The 16,512-nt window shown below is 45.1% G+C and overlaps 1 long non-coding RNA gene across 1 annotated transcript; it reads left to right on the top strand.

Moving 5' to 3' along the window:
• The first annotated feature begins 109 nt into the window (after positions 1–109).
• Positions 110–8,818, top strand: LOC141575997 (uncharacterized). Its single transcript, XR_012504148.1, has 2 exons — positions 110–248; positions 7,065–8,818. It is a non-coding gene; the product is annotated as an uncharacterized LOC141575997 (long non-coding RNA).
• Positions 8,819–16,512: the final 7,694 nt, after the last annotated feature.

The following is a 16,512-nucleotide window of genomic DNA, read 5'->3' as shown; positions in this document are numbered from 1 at the left end:
TATTTCCGCCTCACTCGGCACTTCTCTGCTCGAGTACCTCACAAGTTGTGCCGACGTACTTTCCAGCCACACAAAAAAATGTCACCCGAGTGTGTGGCGAAGTGTCTGCTGGGACATGGATAAGCTTTAAGTGTGCCCCTCTGTTCTGCTTAAATTTTTACCGAGAGCCACTCAGCATTTCCACTGAAATTCAAGGAACGTCTCAACATAGCGACCTCTCGAGAGGTTTCTGAAGCTTCTCTGGGAAAGTAAGTGTTTCACTGCAACCTTGGTCTGCGCCGAAAAGTTGGAAGCCAAATGAATACTGCTTCCTTGTCCTCTGAAGGGGTGGGGGCTGCCACCAGGGCACCGTGGGGCCGCTGGCTCTGCAGCTCAGTCTTCATCTTGATTCCTCGCTTTATCGAGGTGTAACTGACAAATAGAAGTTGTCGCTAATGGAAGTGTACAACGTGATGCTTTGCTACGCAGCTACATTATATACTATTGGATATTATTGAGCCTTAAAAACTCTTGCCATTTGTGACAATCTGGATGGACCAGAGGGCGTTAAGCTAAGTCACACTTGCGGGGCACTGAGGGACAAACACAGATGACCTTGACCTGAGGGATGTAACTGGCCTCGGTTCAGATGTTTCCCCAGCTCACTCTGCAATCTGCTTGAGATGGGATGGGACCGGAAGGTTTTAACCTTAAATTATTTGGAAGAGGTGGCTTTATTCAAAGCTTACAAAGTATGGATAATGCTGCAGTGGATGTGAGAGTGCAGGGGTCTCTGTGGGACCCTGATATCATTTCCCTTGGGTGCATACCCAGCAGTGGGCTTGCTGACTCATGTGGGGGCAGGGAGGTGGGGAGACGGGGAGGTGTTGCTCACAGGGCACAGAATTTCCAGTTACGTAGGATGAATAGGTCTTGAGATCTGATACACGGCATGATGATAACAATTAATACTGAATATGGCAAATTTGCTGAGACCAGATTTCAGGTGTGCTCGTTACACAATGGCAAACACGAGAGGAGATAAGACGTTAATCAGCTTGACTGTGGTAATCATCTACGAACGTGTCCGTGTATCAGGTCACGCCGTCCACTTTAAATGCATCCAGTTTTTATTAAAAGTTTCTCCCTGACACAATTTAAGCCTGGTAGGCGGTGGCTGTCCCTTCGGGAATTGAACTCGCAGCTCAGAACGCACTAGATTTACCCCGCAGCAAAGCCTCTGGAAATGCAAATATCCACCTTCTCCACAGATGTCACAGGATGAAGGACGTGCCACTCGAACGGTAAACACTATCCTGGCCCAGTTTTCAGAAACCAATTCTGTATCTTCAGAACCTGGAGGAAAATGCAGGGTAGACACAGGGGGCGGGTGTACAGTCTCCTGGAGAACTGAACGTTGGGGGCAGAAATCTCACCCTGGCTACGTCTGGGGGAAGGCAGACCCTCCTGAAGGAAACGTACGTTCATCTTTCTAAAAAGTCAACATACTGCTTTGTTGACACGAGGCTGTTCTGGTCAAATTCAAGGGCCATATTTTATTACAACATGCACCCTCTGGTGAGACAGATTAAGGAAACACACACTGATGCGTATTTTCATGTGGGGTTGGTCTCTACGTATTTACTTAATAGGCTGTTTGTGCAAAAGATTTGTGGTGTATAATTAAGCTACAGGGAAGAGACCGAAACAGCAAGATAATGGTTTTTTATTTCTTAAATAGAGTCTAATTGTGTGTAAAATTTATCACACTCCTTTTAAACTTTCTGGACTATTTTAGGAAGTTGTTGATGTTTTACCCGTAAGAAAAAAGCACAGAAAATGAAGAATAAAACATCAATGAACTGAGAACAGAGAGTTTGTCTGTGACATCCTTTTTTATTTTTATTTTTTAAATCAAAAGCAAGTTTATTTAAAGAGATACACATTCCATAGACAGAATGTGGTCTGTCTCAAGAAGGGAGAGAGACATAATTTCTATGTAATTTTTTAAAATGGAGGGACTGGGGACAGAACCCAGGGCCTCATGTGTGCTAAGCATGCACTCTACCATGGAGCTCTACCCCATGCTCCTGTGATAGTCTTTCTTAATCCAGTGAGGCCAGAACTAAATTTTACCGCCATCTAAATCTGATGAGTGATGTTACTGACCTTTGTCTTGGTTTTAAAAAAAATCACAAATAATAATTGCAGTGCAAATTTACGAACTTAAAAGAAACCCAGCAGGTGCTTTGTTATTATTGGCAGCACTAACTTTTTTAAGCAAAGACATTAGATAGTTACATGCTGAGGGGCATAGAAAAAGGGGTGTTTTGGGAACGTGTAGTTAGGGATATTGGGTCATAAGGAAACTCGAGAGTTGAGACATTTTCATTTTCTTAGCATCTCTGTTTTTACATATGTTTCACCTGTGGCCTATCATGGCCAGAAGTGTTTACAGCTCTGAATTTATACATGTGTATATATATTAAATGCCGACTGTATACACATATATTAAGCACCAACTGTATACACCTACATATCTCTAGCACTGAAAATATACACACATATATATAACACCAACTGTATACATGCACATATATTAGGCACCTAGTGTGTGTGTACATGTATGTATGTGTGTATGTATCACTGGCTGAACACATTGACACAGTCCATCCTGTGCTCTCTGCAGGGACTGGTTGCAAATACGCTTCCTCTCTGATGTGTTTCTTTCATCTGCCTTCTCACTCGGTCCCTGGGCTGTGCCTGCCATGTTACACCTTTCATTTTTCATGTTGGAACAGCAAGGGGGTGTGTGTGTGCACATAGCACAGTGAGTAAGTTAACTGTAAAAGACAGCACTTCAAAAGCAGTCCTGGCCTGCCTCAAGTCAGTAGATTTCAAGAGCGCTGATTGCGGAACGTTGCCGGTCCTCCCGTCTTGATGGTTGAAGGCTGTCTGAGATTGTTTCCAACAATGGCTCCAGGAAGAGAGTCGTGGCAATATTTCAGGTAGCGAACTAAAAGTCAAGTCCCCTCGGAATACTGTGTGTTGGCAGCTACGTGACGCGCGGGTCCCCCTACGCTCTGGAGCCGCTGCTGCCGTGTCTACACCAGGCCTTCAGGCAGCACGCGGCCTGGGCCTGCTGGGCAGCGGGGATGACGGTGACATGCAGAATAGCGGCGGTCAGGCATTACTTTATGTTTGTTGCTTTAGGGGAGATTCTCTGTGTTTATTTAAGCTACTGATGATTGTCAGCAGGTGAAGATGGGGGTGAGCATTTCAAAAAACGTTTGGGTTTCCCTCCTGTCAAAGAGAACTTCGCCGCAGGAGGCAGATGTGGTCGGGGCGGGGGCGGGGCAGGGTGGTAATGGGCTGACTGTGGTTCTCTGCCCAACCCAGACTGCGTCACTGGTGCCGTGCACAGGGCCCGCTGGTGGGGACTCGGAACGGGGACTGACTCTTCGCTGGTCTCCTTGCTGTTTTTATTTCTCGGTGGGCAACATCTGCTTTACGGCCTGTCCCGGGCCACCTGGCTCCCTCCTCTCTCCTCATCCTGGTCCCCCACCCCGATGCAGACCCTTGATATATAACTAGAAATGTGAAAGTAGCTACCAAACTTTGTGACGCTTGCTGGCAGTTTTATAAGCTCGGAAAAAACACCAGCTTGCCCTTAACTTTGCATTTTGTGTCTTGTAACTTGGCTAGGGTTAAAAGGTTCAAGTGAATTTTATGTCTTCCCATTATTTCTTTAAGGTGAAGAGATAATATTTTCAGCACTTTCCTAATGATCAACTGAATGTGACATATTTATGCATGGAGTGTCTTGCCTCTGGGCTTATTTAATACGGCTTTTAATCCTGAGAATGGTTTTATTATCATGTATCTGGATTCCACGTCGTTGGTAGTCTGCCCGGCTGTGGAAGGAGACTACAAATGGTAAATGGAAGATTTTTAAAAAAAGATCTGGCCAATAAATATTCAACATTTGATCGTGGTTATGACTTTGAAAATTTTAAGTTTATTTTGGAAGAATAGGGCTGTTCTTGGTTTGAGCACCTTTCACAATCCGTATTTTAAATGACAGTGATTTTCGTTAGTAACAAATTTAAACATAAATAGTCCCTTTTTAGTCTCTGGAAACGACCTTTACCAGGATGCTCTTTTTACTGCCCCACTTACTCACGAGTCCCCACTGTGTTTCCCTTGGGGTGACAGTAAAAGTGTGCTGGTCACACAAAAGTCACCACTTCCTCCGTGGGGAACGTAGATTTCATGTCAGGCCTTGTTTCAGTAAATTACTGTTTTGCTCTTGATGGAACATAATACAAACAGCAGGTCAGGACACACAAAAGTCTCCCCCTCTCCCTATGAATATTTGTTACCTGGAAATAAAATTAAAAGTCAGTGAGGAGGCCTTTGTGGGGAAGATGGGCCTGGCCATATCAGGTGATGGAACCGGGGGTGCCCATGCCAGCCCCTGGAGGGGAGATGTAGAGGTGAGTCTTTAAGTAGGCCATAGTCTTGGCATCACAGTCTGTCTGTCATCGAAAAATTAATGAAAATAGACTAATTTTCACAAGACTGAAATAACTGATCAAAGAAAATCAAAAATTTCTCTAAGCTAGGTGACTTTCGTCTTAGAATAAAGAGGGCCGTTGAAAATTACAATAAGCCTTTTTATTTTTTTAACCTAGTTTGACTTTTCTTTTCTTTTCTTCTTTTTTTAAAGACTAGACAACACGTTAGATGTTCGGCACCACTTTCCGGCGTAGTTTTGCTGGATTTTGAGTCACAGTAGGCTCTGATACTAGACAGAGGGAGCCGGGATTCTGTACAAGTGCTTGTGTCAATCAATCGTCCCAAATGATAAAACTTCTCCTTCAGATGGGACTTTTACTATGAACTTTGCTCATTTCATACAGTATGGAAATGCGGTTTGCTTTGAGCTCAAATTATACTGAGAAAAAGGCACAGAGAAAACCAGAGATAAGCAAACCCACTTCCTCCGAGGAGAGAGTAAATCTCAAGCCCTGCGGGTGCTCTGGTCCAGCCACCCTGCGTTCCAGGAGCACCGCCGAGTCCCGGGAACCATGTTTGCAAACGTTTCCAGAACTTTCACTTTCTGTGGCTTATTGCTTAATGGACAATGAAACAGAAATTTCCAAAAGATCAGGAGAAGGGCTTTCCATTTTAGTGAAAGGAAGAAAGCTCTAAAAAGTTTCATTTACTTTTTTCTTTATGAAAAGCTACGCAAAGCAAAAGAGAAACAAAATTGAAACAAAACAAAACCAAAGTCGTGGAGAGAAGAACTGTCTTTGATATCCTGGAGCAAAACTGAAAATCTCAGTCGCTCCTTCAGAAAATGAAGAAAAGAAAGAAAGGAAATCCCTTGGAACAAAATGCTAATAAAGCAATCTGCAAAATCGTGCCATGGGCAGATGACAGCTGGGGGTTAGTGATTTGTATGATATTTGGGGCTTTCTCAAAAACAAGGAAATCTTTCTGGTTGCTATAGTTCTAAGAAATTAAATGGCACTGACTAAACACAGTTTGTATGACTCACCGACGTAGAAAACAAACTTGTGGTTACCAAAGGGGAGGGGGGAGGGGGACAAATTGGGGGTGCAGGATTAACAGGTGCAAACCGCTGTGTATGACATAGACAAGCAACAAGGATCTACTGTGCAACACAGGGAATTCTAGCCATTACCTTGCCATAACCTAGAGCGGAGTGCAGTCTGCAAAAATACTGAACCACCATGCTGTACACTTGAAACCAATATTGTACATCAACTCTACTTCGATAAAAAAAATACATTCTGTATCATTTTAGTAAAGATCTAAGTTAAACTAGAAAAAAGAACCTTTCTAGTGTGATGGGAATTTTTAATTTCATTCATCATTTAATTCTCAGATTCTAACATGTGGTCATTATTTTAAAAACCTCATGGCAGGGTATTTGGTCTACAATTTATTTGTAGTTATACCAGGTAATTTTCATCAAAATATATTCAAGCTGTTACTGAGGGCTAGTTAGCTAGGTAGAAAGATAGAAAGTAATGTTATGTGTTGAGAAAAACATCTTGGAAAATTGCCTGTGAATGATTTGGGCGAAGTAATCCTCGTCAACTTTCTTTGAAAACAGCCGCCTTAGAATCCAGGGGAATCAGGACATGGCTCCTCCACTTTATTCTAAAGTTAATTAAATTTAATCTTTCCTTTCTAGTTATAAAAGTCACAAATTTCTGCAGCTAGAAGTCATTTCACTGCCAGTCCCTCCGTTTTCAGTTAACAGAGATGCTTTTCAAGATGGTGCCTGGTGTTCAGACAGAGCTGGTACCCGAGTAATCACAGCGGCCTTGATTTGGGTTCTGTAACGAGCATGCTTTTCACTCACATGGCCTAAGTTACTTTAAAAAGAGTCTGATTTAGGAAAAAGGGACTCCCAGGCATCTTTCTAAACAATAGCATATTTCTGACACTGAAATTACCACCAAGACAGAGCAAGACCAGGGACTTGACCTGCCCTGGGTAATTCAGGCGCCTCTGAACCTGGTAGCTGCCAGGTCTTTTGGGGCTTCAAAAAGGCTCCCTTTGGTGGCTTAGAGGGCAGAAAGGATGGAGAGACAGCAGAGGCGGGTGGAGGTGAGGACAGGACAGGGTATCCAGGTGGGGTCAGTGACATGCTGGGGGGCTGTCTCCCTGCCCCGTGTGACACCCCCTCTCCTGCCCTTTACAGACTGTGAGTTTCTCTCTCTCTATTTTTTTTCCAGTCAGTTTACAATGTTGTGTGAATTTCTGGTGCACAGCACAATACTTCAGTCATACATGAACATACATATATCTGTTTTCATATTTTTTTCACCATAAGTGACTATAAGATATTGAATATGGTTCTCTGTGCTGTACAGTATAAACTTGTTGTTTACCTATTTTATATACAGTAGTTAGTATCTGTGAATCTTGAACTTCCAATTTATCCCTTCCCACCCCCTTCCCCCAATGGTAACCCTAAGTTTGTTTTCTATATCTGTGAGTTTGTTTCTGTTTTGCAAGTAACTTCGTCTTTTTTTTTTCTTTTTTAGATTCCACATCTGAGCGATACCATGTGGTATTTTCCTTTCTCTGTGTGGCTGACTTCACTTAGAATGACCATCTCCAGGTCCATCCACGTTGCTGCAACAGACTGCGAGCTTCTTGAGGCAAAGCGTGCGTTGGTACTTCCAGCCCCAGTGCCCCAGGACAGCACACCGCGTGGGATACATAAATGTCTCTGTCCATTGACTCGCATGTCTAGGGCGCCGTCTTCCCCACTGTCTTCCCATCGCTTCCAGCCTTTTGCTCACAGGGGTTTAACACTGATGGCAGAGGCGTGGAGTTTCCCGAGGCCCGTGGTCACGACCCTGGCTTCCTCCTGCACATCACCGGCCGTCGCAGGCAGATGTGGCTGGAGAGGCTACGTGCTTCAGAATTACACTCATCCTGCAGGAGTCTGTGAAAAGCAGCTGCTTGGCCCCATCTTCTTAGTCTTCTGTGAATGATCTTTGCTTCCATTTTATCTGTGTTTTTGTTAAACCAAACCCAGTGTTTTTTTGGAAGCAGACGGGGTAAAGATAAGTAACCAGAAGCTATCTGAGGCCATGTGAGTACCATGTTCTCACTGAAAATTCTTCTTAATGGTAATTTTTTTTCTAGCTGATGTTCTATACAGAATTTTCTCCTGCAAATTTGCAGGCACTTTCCAGTCACCATCACAGCCCAAGATGTGCACTTTCAAGAAGAAAGGAAATGCTAGGACAGGTCCTCTAGCAGCTCTGCACAGATGGGCTTTGCAGTGAGCAGTGGCCTGCCCTTCAGCGTGCGTCTTGAAAGGAAGTGGTTTTGTTAGAGTGATTTTAGGGGAAAAAAAAAAAAAAAAAGCTCTTGCTCTAAATAATTACCAGCATTTTTGTGGTAGAAAATGGAAACTAGAGATATTTTAATGACTGACTTTGGTTAATATTATCAGTTTCTTAGTGTCATGAATTTCTTTCAAACCTCCAAGATAGCATGTGCTATTATGGGAAATCTATGAATTATTTATATTTAGCTTAAAATAGACCATCCTCTCCTGACCATAATCAGCACTTATGATGCTTGTTTCCCCCACACATGGCTCGTTTTAATGCAGGGATTATAAGGCTGTAAACACCAGCAGTTTTCTTTAATTACTATCCTATATTTTGAATGCGCTCCTATTAAGAGAAAAGCCTCTTTTCTGTCTACTAAAATATTTACAGCCACTAGTTAAACTTACGCTGTTAGGTGGGGGGCAGTAACAACAGTGTGAGTTTTAGTCTCGGGGGAAAAGAATGAAAGGTACCCCTACGGGGGCACGCCGTTGGCCCGGCGGGTTTAGAGCTGCCATTCCACTTCCTTTCGGTTTTCCTAACTCTGGTTAGAAACGGTTCTCACTGGTTACAGAGCTGTCTGATCTCTCTCAGCTTCCAAGGTTTAGAAAAGATCCAACAGCTGGGAGAAGCTTGTGGTCAGCGGGTCCAGGGACAGCCCAGTGCTGGACGGAGGGTGCCGGGTGGGGAGCAGCGGAGGAGAAGCTGCTATGACGCTTCATGGTCCCTCTTTCCCCAAACCTGGAGTTGAGAGGAACTGATACCGGGAGAGGCGGACGGTGCTCGGGCCAGAGGTCACCCGGACAGGAGGCTCCCTGCCAACGCCGCCAGCTGATGGCCTTCGGACGACTCAGAGAAGGAAATACCTGTGCTCATCTATTTATCTTCATTAATGATCTGTTCCAGCCTCTGAGATTCTGACATTAATACATTTGCTCCTCTGGACAATGGCTTTCAGAGTTAGTTATTTTTATAGACAGAATCTAACACAAATAAAGCTAACTCCAAGGTTATGCCACATCGCTCTGGGATGGCGCAAGGCTCACCACTGCTGGGGAAGCTTTGTCTGGTCTCTGGGGTCCAGCCCGAAACAGAGTCAAAAGAACCCCTGATTCCTGGTGGACCAACCACAGAGGCTACTTTGCCTTTAAAATTTTTTTTCCTTTTTGATCGAGAGGAAGACAGATCATGTCCATATGCTCCCCTTACACATCCTTTTTTTTTTTTTCGGAATCAGAATTTCTTTAAGTTTTGCCTAAAATTTAGTATTTCTGATAGAGGTTCTTGGGATTTTAGGGAGGTGGGTTGGTGAGGACAGTGAAAGGGTTCCTTACAAACACTATGAAAGTGGGTAGAGTTTAGTTCATCAGTGAGAACACCCTGCTACAGACAAAGCCATGGAACGTGCGCAGAGCGTCCAAGACTAAGGGCACACGGCTAATCAGCAAAAATGCAGAAGCTTCTCAGAGCTGCTGTCTTGACAGGGTTCTCCAGAGAAACAGAACTGAAGGATGTGTGTGTGCAGGTGTGTGTGGCTGTATATACATATATATATATAAAAGACAGACAGGTATATAGGCAGATGGATGATAGATACACAGATTTCTGAAAAGGAATCAGTGCATGTGATTATGGAGGTTGGTGAGACCCAAGATCTGTAGGTGAGTCTGTAGCTGGATACCCTGGAGAGCTGATGGTGACACTCCTGTCCAGAAGCCACCAGGCTCCAGACCCAGGAAGAGCTGATGTTTCAGTTTGAATCTGAAGGCAAGAGAAAGCCCACGTCCCAGTTCAAAGGCTATCGGGCAGGAGGAATTTCCTCTCAGGCAGAGGAGGTCAGCCTTTTGTTCTGCTCAGGCCTTCGACGGATGGGATGCGGCCCATCCACATCAGGGAGGGCACTCTCTTTGGCTGAGTCTATGGATTGCAATATTAAAGTCATCCAAAAACATCCTCACAGAAACACCCGGAGCCACGTGTGGCCAAACATCTGGACCCCGTGGCTCAACCAGGTCAACATGTAAAACTGACCATCACGACTGCTCAAAAGACCCACTAAAAACTGTTGATGCCTTTTTTTACACCTTTAAACCCTACAGTTAGAAAAAGTGCTCAGATAACACTGCTCGTGTGAGTATAAATCGGTAGAAACATTATTTACTTCAGAAAATCGCTTCTTTGCTCGAGAAAGCAGATTGGCAAGAATCTTAAACCGTCATATCCTTTGACTTAGTACTTTTAACTTCAGTGAGTCTTTCTAAGATCATAATCTCAACACATGTGGAAAAACCAGATGTACGCCACAAGCTTTAGCGGGCCGCGTTTATAACAGTAGTAATAAGTAGATACACAACACTGTAAATTGTAGAGCACAGGGAACTATATTCAGTATTTTGCAGTAACCTGCAATGAAAAAGAATATGAAAAGGAATCCATGTGTGTAGATGTGTGACTGAAACATGATGCTGTGCACCGGAAACTGACACAACATTGTAAACTGATTATATCTCAATAAAAAATTACACAAAGGAAATGATCTAAATGTTCAACAATACAAGAATGAATAATCACGGCGTGACACATCTAGACGACAAAGTAGCCAAAGCTCATTAAAATGTAAAGTTTCTAACAATGTAAAATGTGCTCCTGTAGGCAAAAAAGCACAGTGTTCTAATGACCACATAGAATGTCTATGAAAAAGACTAAAAAGAAATTGCCCCTAAATATTAGCGAGCAGCTGTTTGGTGCTAGTAAGCCTACAGGTGCCCTGTCTTTCATTGTCAGAATGTTTTTATTAAAAACAAAAGACTTGATCTGATGATTCAGCTCATTTCAACTTCTTGCTTTACTACTTAAATAATATAAGTGGTGTTTCAACTTTAGAGAATGCTACATAGACAGGATTTAAAAAAAAAAAAATCCATTACAGAATTTATTTACACCAGACGCAAACTGTTACTAATTATTTGATCAGGTGATGTTTTGGGGCCACTTCTGTAAATGAGGCGCCGTGCAGGGGCCTGGGAACTGCAGGTGAAACAGCCCTGTAGATCTTTGCTTTGTGTTAGTGTGTATCGGGCCTTTACACGTAAACGCTTGTCGGAATATAAAGCTCATTACTCTAGGAATATGGGATAATGAACACACGTTATGCTAAAATGTTTACTTGTCCAAATAAAGAATATAATAAGAGATTTTGCAAACTCAAAAAACGTATATTGCAAATGCGAAATCATTTTTCTGTCATTAGCTTAGCTTTCATATCCTCCTAGCCACAATCTTACTAAAATAGCAGTATTTAATAATGCAAGTCTCTTCTTTCTAACTCTCGTGGACTGTCCTCCGGAGATGGAGCAGTGGATCTGCAGGCATGAAAAGAGCCCGAGAAGTCCATCCACTCGGGAGAGAAAATTGAGTCAGGAAACCTAATGCTGGAGGCGATTATTGTCCTTCACAAATACGCATGGAATTCAGGTCTAGGAACTCTCTGTCCTGGGTCTCCACACAGCTGCCTTTCGTGGATACGGGGTCAGTGCTGGGCCCCCATCTAGGGGTGCCCATCTGCGGGGTGTCTGCGGCCACTCCCTTGATACAGACCCATTGTTTTGGTGTTTCCCTCTTCTCCCTGCTTAAAGCATCATCCATGAAGTTATAAAATCAGTCCGTGGAGGCAGGGGAGGTATGAGATTAGACAATAAAACAAGAGCAGTGATGATAAAACTCCACGCAACTCATTCTGAGCCCAAATTAGCACAGGAGCCGCGAGCCTGGACCGTCTTCTTGCTGGAAGCTGCTATCTTAAGCAGCTCCACCCACTTCCTTCTCTGGCTTCTTTTAGACACAGTTGCCTTTCCTTTTTTTTCTTTTTTCCTAGTCTTTCAGTATTTATTCAAATTTCAAGCTTGATACCTATTGTCTTGTGTGCACATAATAACTGTCTGCACATTCCCTTATTAACAGAGTCGGGGCCACTTCCTCATCCGTCAGTTTCACGTGACACACATTTCCACAGAGTCCTCAATACCTCAGAGTCTGTCTCGTATGAACCCCCAATATACGTGAATGTTTTAAGAATCCTCGTTATGTCAGAGGCTGCTCTACATGTTTTATATTAATTTAATTTTCCCTTCAAGACTATAAAGTTGGTACTATTATTATCCTCACTTAATAAAAAAAAGAATCCTCATGCAAAGTGTCTGCGGTGATAGCTGTTGGTAAGGAAAGCTCTGTGTGTGTGTGTGTGTGTGTGTGTGTGTGTGTGTGTTTAGTGGGTACAGGGTTCACTTTGGGGAGAGTGTAAAAGTTCTCGAGATGATGGTGGTGATGGTGCCACAACCTGTGAATATGTTTGACATCAGTGAACTAAACCATTAAAAATGATTAAAGTGGTATTTTTTAAAAAAATGTATTTTTAATGGAAGCACTGGGGATTGAACCCAGGACCTCATGCATACTAAGCTCATGCTTCACCACTGAGCTCTACCCTTCTCCCTAAAATGGTGAATTTTATACGAGCTATATTTCCCACAATGAAAATGTGAAAGAAAAGCAGTGTGTTTTAGCTTTCAATAACATTTCAAAACTCAGAAACTGCAGCACCCGTACGTATATTTCTATGAATTTGCATATATCTCTTCAGCAGTCTTCAAACTCACCCGCCTGCATGCTTGCACTCCGCCTTGAATGACCATCGGTGCTGTACCATAAGGCCCAGTGGACAGGGCTGTATAAAGGGTGGGGGCGAAATGGTTTCTACCTCTTCCTTTAGACACAGTTTCTTTTTAGACAGGGAGGTGGCCTGCATGCCAAGGATTTCTGCCACCCACTCTGGGCTGCCTCAGGGCCTGGGCAGAAACCACGGAAGCCTGGGGTGTCCCTGGCAGTGGCTTCAAGTTCAAAGGTTGTATCAGACACTCACACAAACATCCACTTCTTCATAGCGTACCATGCCGCTTACACTATAAACCTGTTCTCAGTCATTCATTTAAAAACTGACTTAAAGCCAAGCTCCCTAAATACACACCAACTCTCTCCCTTTGGCTTCACACATCTCAGGCATGTTCCAAGAACCCCCAAGGCTGGTGGGGCTCAGTTCCCCAAGGGGCACCCTATAGGAGTTTGAGGGTCTAGATTCTAGAGCATCGCTGTCAATCGTGGGAGACAGTAACATGGATGACAAACATCCCGTTGGGGCAGGCCTCACGCCGCAGCTGTCTTCATGTGGATGCCTTGAGGGGCACATTAAAACTGGGACAGGAAAGAGGAGCAGAACACTGAGGACGCCTTCTGAAACCGGATTTGTATCTCTGGACCTCTGTTACTATGGCAACAGAAGCAGCATCCTTGCATCGCATCAAAAAATGTATTTCATTCATAGAGGACCTGAGTTTCAGGGCTGCTGGTGTAGATTAAATGGGCTCGAGCATGTAAAACACTCAGCGCGGGGCCCAGCACAAAGGAAACACGTAAGAAACGCTAGCGCTATTAACGCGAAACCCTCTTGAATTCACCGAAGGTTTACTGAACACGCCGCGTGTGGCGGGGGTCTTAGACAACGCCAAAATGGAAGCCCAAACAGTAAAACACAGACGCTGCTAGGACTTGCTTTCCTTGGTGAGACAGCGGATTCGTGGCAGAAAAGCAGGGCAGCAGAGCAAGACAGGATAACGCAAAACGGGAACCTGCTGTGAGACGGCAGACGTTTGGAGGACCTGCTGGTCACTCTCCCACGCTGGCTCTGTTTCCGACACTGTGTTAGGCACAGGCGCCTCACCTCGTTCACCCGCTGCAAAGCCCCCTTGCCCAGGGATCTGAGGACAGGAGGGAGCTGGCTGCAGCACCAGCCATCGGCGGGCAGGGCGGTGACTCCCTGGCTCCCCTTTCAGTCCCAACCTTGACCTCAGGGGAGAGAAGAGGGGCTGGGCGTTCCGTTCAGTCATCAATGGCCAATGATTTCATCAACAAAGCCGATGTAATTAAGCCTCCCTGAAGCCCCAAAAGGAGGGGTTTGGAGAGCTTGGGAGTGGTGACCATGTGGAGGTTTGGGGGGAGTGCTGCACCTGGGGAGCCCCTCCCGACTCCTTGCCCTACGTCTCCTCCATCTGGCTGTTCCTGAGTTCTCTATCCTTCCATCACAGCTGGTGATCTAGCACATACTCTGTCACCCTGAGTTCTGTGAGTCACCCTAGCAAGTTAACCCAGTGGAAGGGGGGGGCGGGTCATGGGAACCTCGGGTGGGTGGTGGGTCATGAAGCGCAGGGGACAGCCTGGGCTTGGGGCTGGCACCTGCAGTGCGGGGAAGGACAGTGTTGCAGGACTGAGCCCTTCACCTGCGGGGTCTGCCACTGTCCAGGTGGCTAGAGTCGGAGCTGAGCTGAGCTGCAGGACACGAGGTGGTGGTGGAGAATTACACACACGCTGACACAGGTGGACGCAGACGTTTTCAAAGACTTGTTCCTCTGGGATACAGCTCACGCGTCAGCAGTTGCCGGGCCGTGAGCACCAATTTCTGTGGCAACAGCAGCCCCTCTGGTTGGGTGGGAGGCTCTGGTGTTGAGGTCACGAGGCCACCGAAGTAAACCATGCTCGGTCTCCACATTAACGACGTTAAATCCAGTTAAGTGTGTAATTGATCCTATTCTCCTGCTACTGGAATTAATATGAACCAGATGCCCAGTGTTTTGGCTCATTGGGTCTTTTTTTTTGACATAGTCACTCTCCACCTTGAGAATTTTAAGCACAATAGGTAGATTACTTTACTACCTCATTTAGTAGCAAAAAACCATGTTACAGCTCAGTTGTGACAGCAACGTGGACCCGGGCAAGAGACCAAGCAGCACTCAGAGAGCGGGAGAACTCAGGTTTATCATGCCAGCAGGCCCAGAGGAGCTAACGCTCCAAGCTCTGGACCCCGGCTGTAGGTCTACACAGGCTTTTATAGGCTGTAAAAAAGGTTTTTTTTTTACACTTTGCAACATCATATGCAAATAAGGTATAATAAAAGTTGACTAATTAAGAACAAGCTTTGTAAAATGGCCCAATCAGGAGTGAGCTCAGGGAACCAATAGAATCTTAGGGGTAAGTTCCACTTTCCTGGGAGCAAGTCATTTCAGAGGCAAAAAGCGAGATAGAGCCTCTGGGCCAGGGAACCCGATGGTGCCGGCAGGAGAGTAGTGGCCCTGCCTGGGGGTCCTGCGGTCTTTTTTACGCGGCTTCCCACTTCAATTTAACATTTAAATTCCTACTTAATAGTACTTTCCTTCTTATAGCGGCAGAGAAAGTTACAGAATTATTAAAATCCAGAGTTCACGTGGACTTTGTCAGTCTTCAGCCCTTGACCCTTGTGTAATCCATCACGGTTCTTCTGGCTAGAGTTCTCCTCGTGACCACTATGATGAGACTTTTGTTGTGGGTTGTTTGTTTTTAAGACGAGGCCAGAGTTTCTTGAGCGTGCCCGAGTTCCATGATTCCCCTCCCTGAGCAAGTGTCAATTTTCAATTTCCATCTTAAGGTATTGAATTCAGCTGCGAATTCTAGCTTTACCCATTTGTTGGGTGACAACTTTTCTGCGCCTCTATGGGCATAAATGTAGAGAGAATGGTACCTGATTTTCAGACCATTGGGAGGATCCAAAGATGTCAGGTGCATAAAATTCCTATCTCAGTCTTACATCACACACAGGCTGCCTTATAAAGAAAAACCCTCATGCCTTTGGTTATAACGTCGGCCTGTTGACGAGAACAGGCCAGCCTCTTCCGCGCACGCTCCGCCTCCCGGGGAAAGATGCTTCTATTGTGAGAAGCGTTCCCGAGGGTGTGCAGGTCTTCCACGCCCTCCACAGCAGCTACCTCATTTCATCCGCCCGGAAGGAACGGCAGCCCTGGGGCAGGTGCTGCTGCCTCCCCTCTTCAGGTGAGGGTCCCGCAGTTGGTAGGAGGCCAGGGGCAGGATGAACACATGTGTTTTTAATCATTACCTTGGAGCCACTGCTGAGAGAATTTATGTTTATTTTTACATAACTGAGCCTGTTTTTTTTTTTGACTCCAATGTGTAGATCTCCTGGGATATGTTTAAATTCTACCTCCGCTACCTCATGTATCTAATCTCTCTGCTTCCCTTACATTATTAGCAAAGCTGAACCCACATGTCATTCAACTTTCATAGTCATTGCTAATTAAAGGTGGGAAAAAACTGATAAAAATAACTACCCCTTTACTTCCCAGCCTTGACAGCCCAGGTGATTATGTAACAATAATTAAAAATAAAGATTCGCCAATATTCTCTATAATCTGCTCAATTCCACAAGACGGATGTGGAATTAAAAAAGTGAATGTAATGAAATCGTTACACATGAAACCGCAGACTCAGCCCCCACGTGCCCAGGACGCCCCGGGGGAGAGTAAAAGCCATTGTTCAGACTCCGGTGCACCGGCTGCAGATCAAGGGGGAGCGCAGAGAGTACCCGAGGGGCCTTTTCGACGATGGCTGTGGGGGCGTGTGAGACTGGGCAGGGCTCGTTCTAGACCCGGGGCTCCCAAGACAGCCTGCCCTGAGGTCAGAGCCCTGCTCGCGAGCCACCACGTGCGTGCGTGTGTGCGGGTGTGCGGACTGGGTCTACAGGGCCGTGGGTATTGGGTACATCTGT

This window comes from Camelus bactrianus, chromosome 35 (assembly GCF_048773025.1).
Source record: "Camelus bactrianus isolate YW-2024 breed Bactrian camel chromosome 35, ASM4877302v1, whole genome shotgun sequence".
Lineage (NCBI taxonomy): Eukaryota > Metazoa > Chordata > Mammalia > Artiodactyla > Camelidae > Camelus > Camelus bactrianus.
This window is presented reverse-complemented; position numbering and strand designations above follow the sequence as displayed.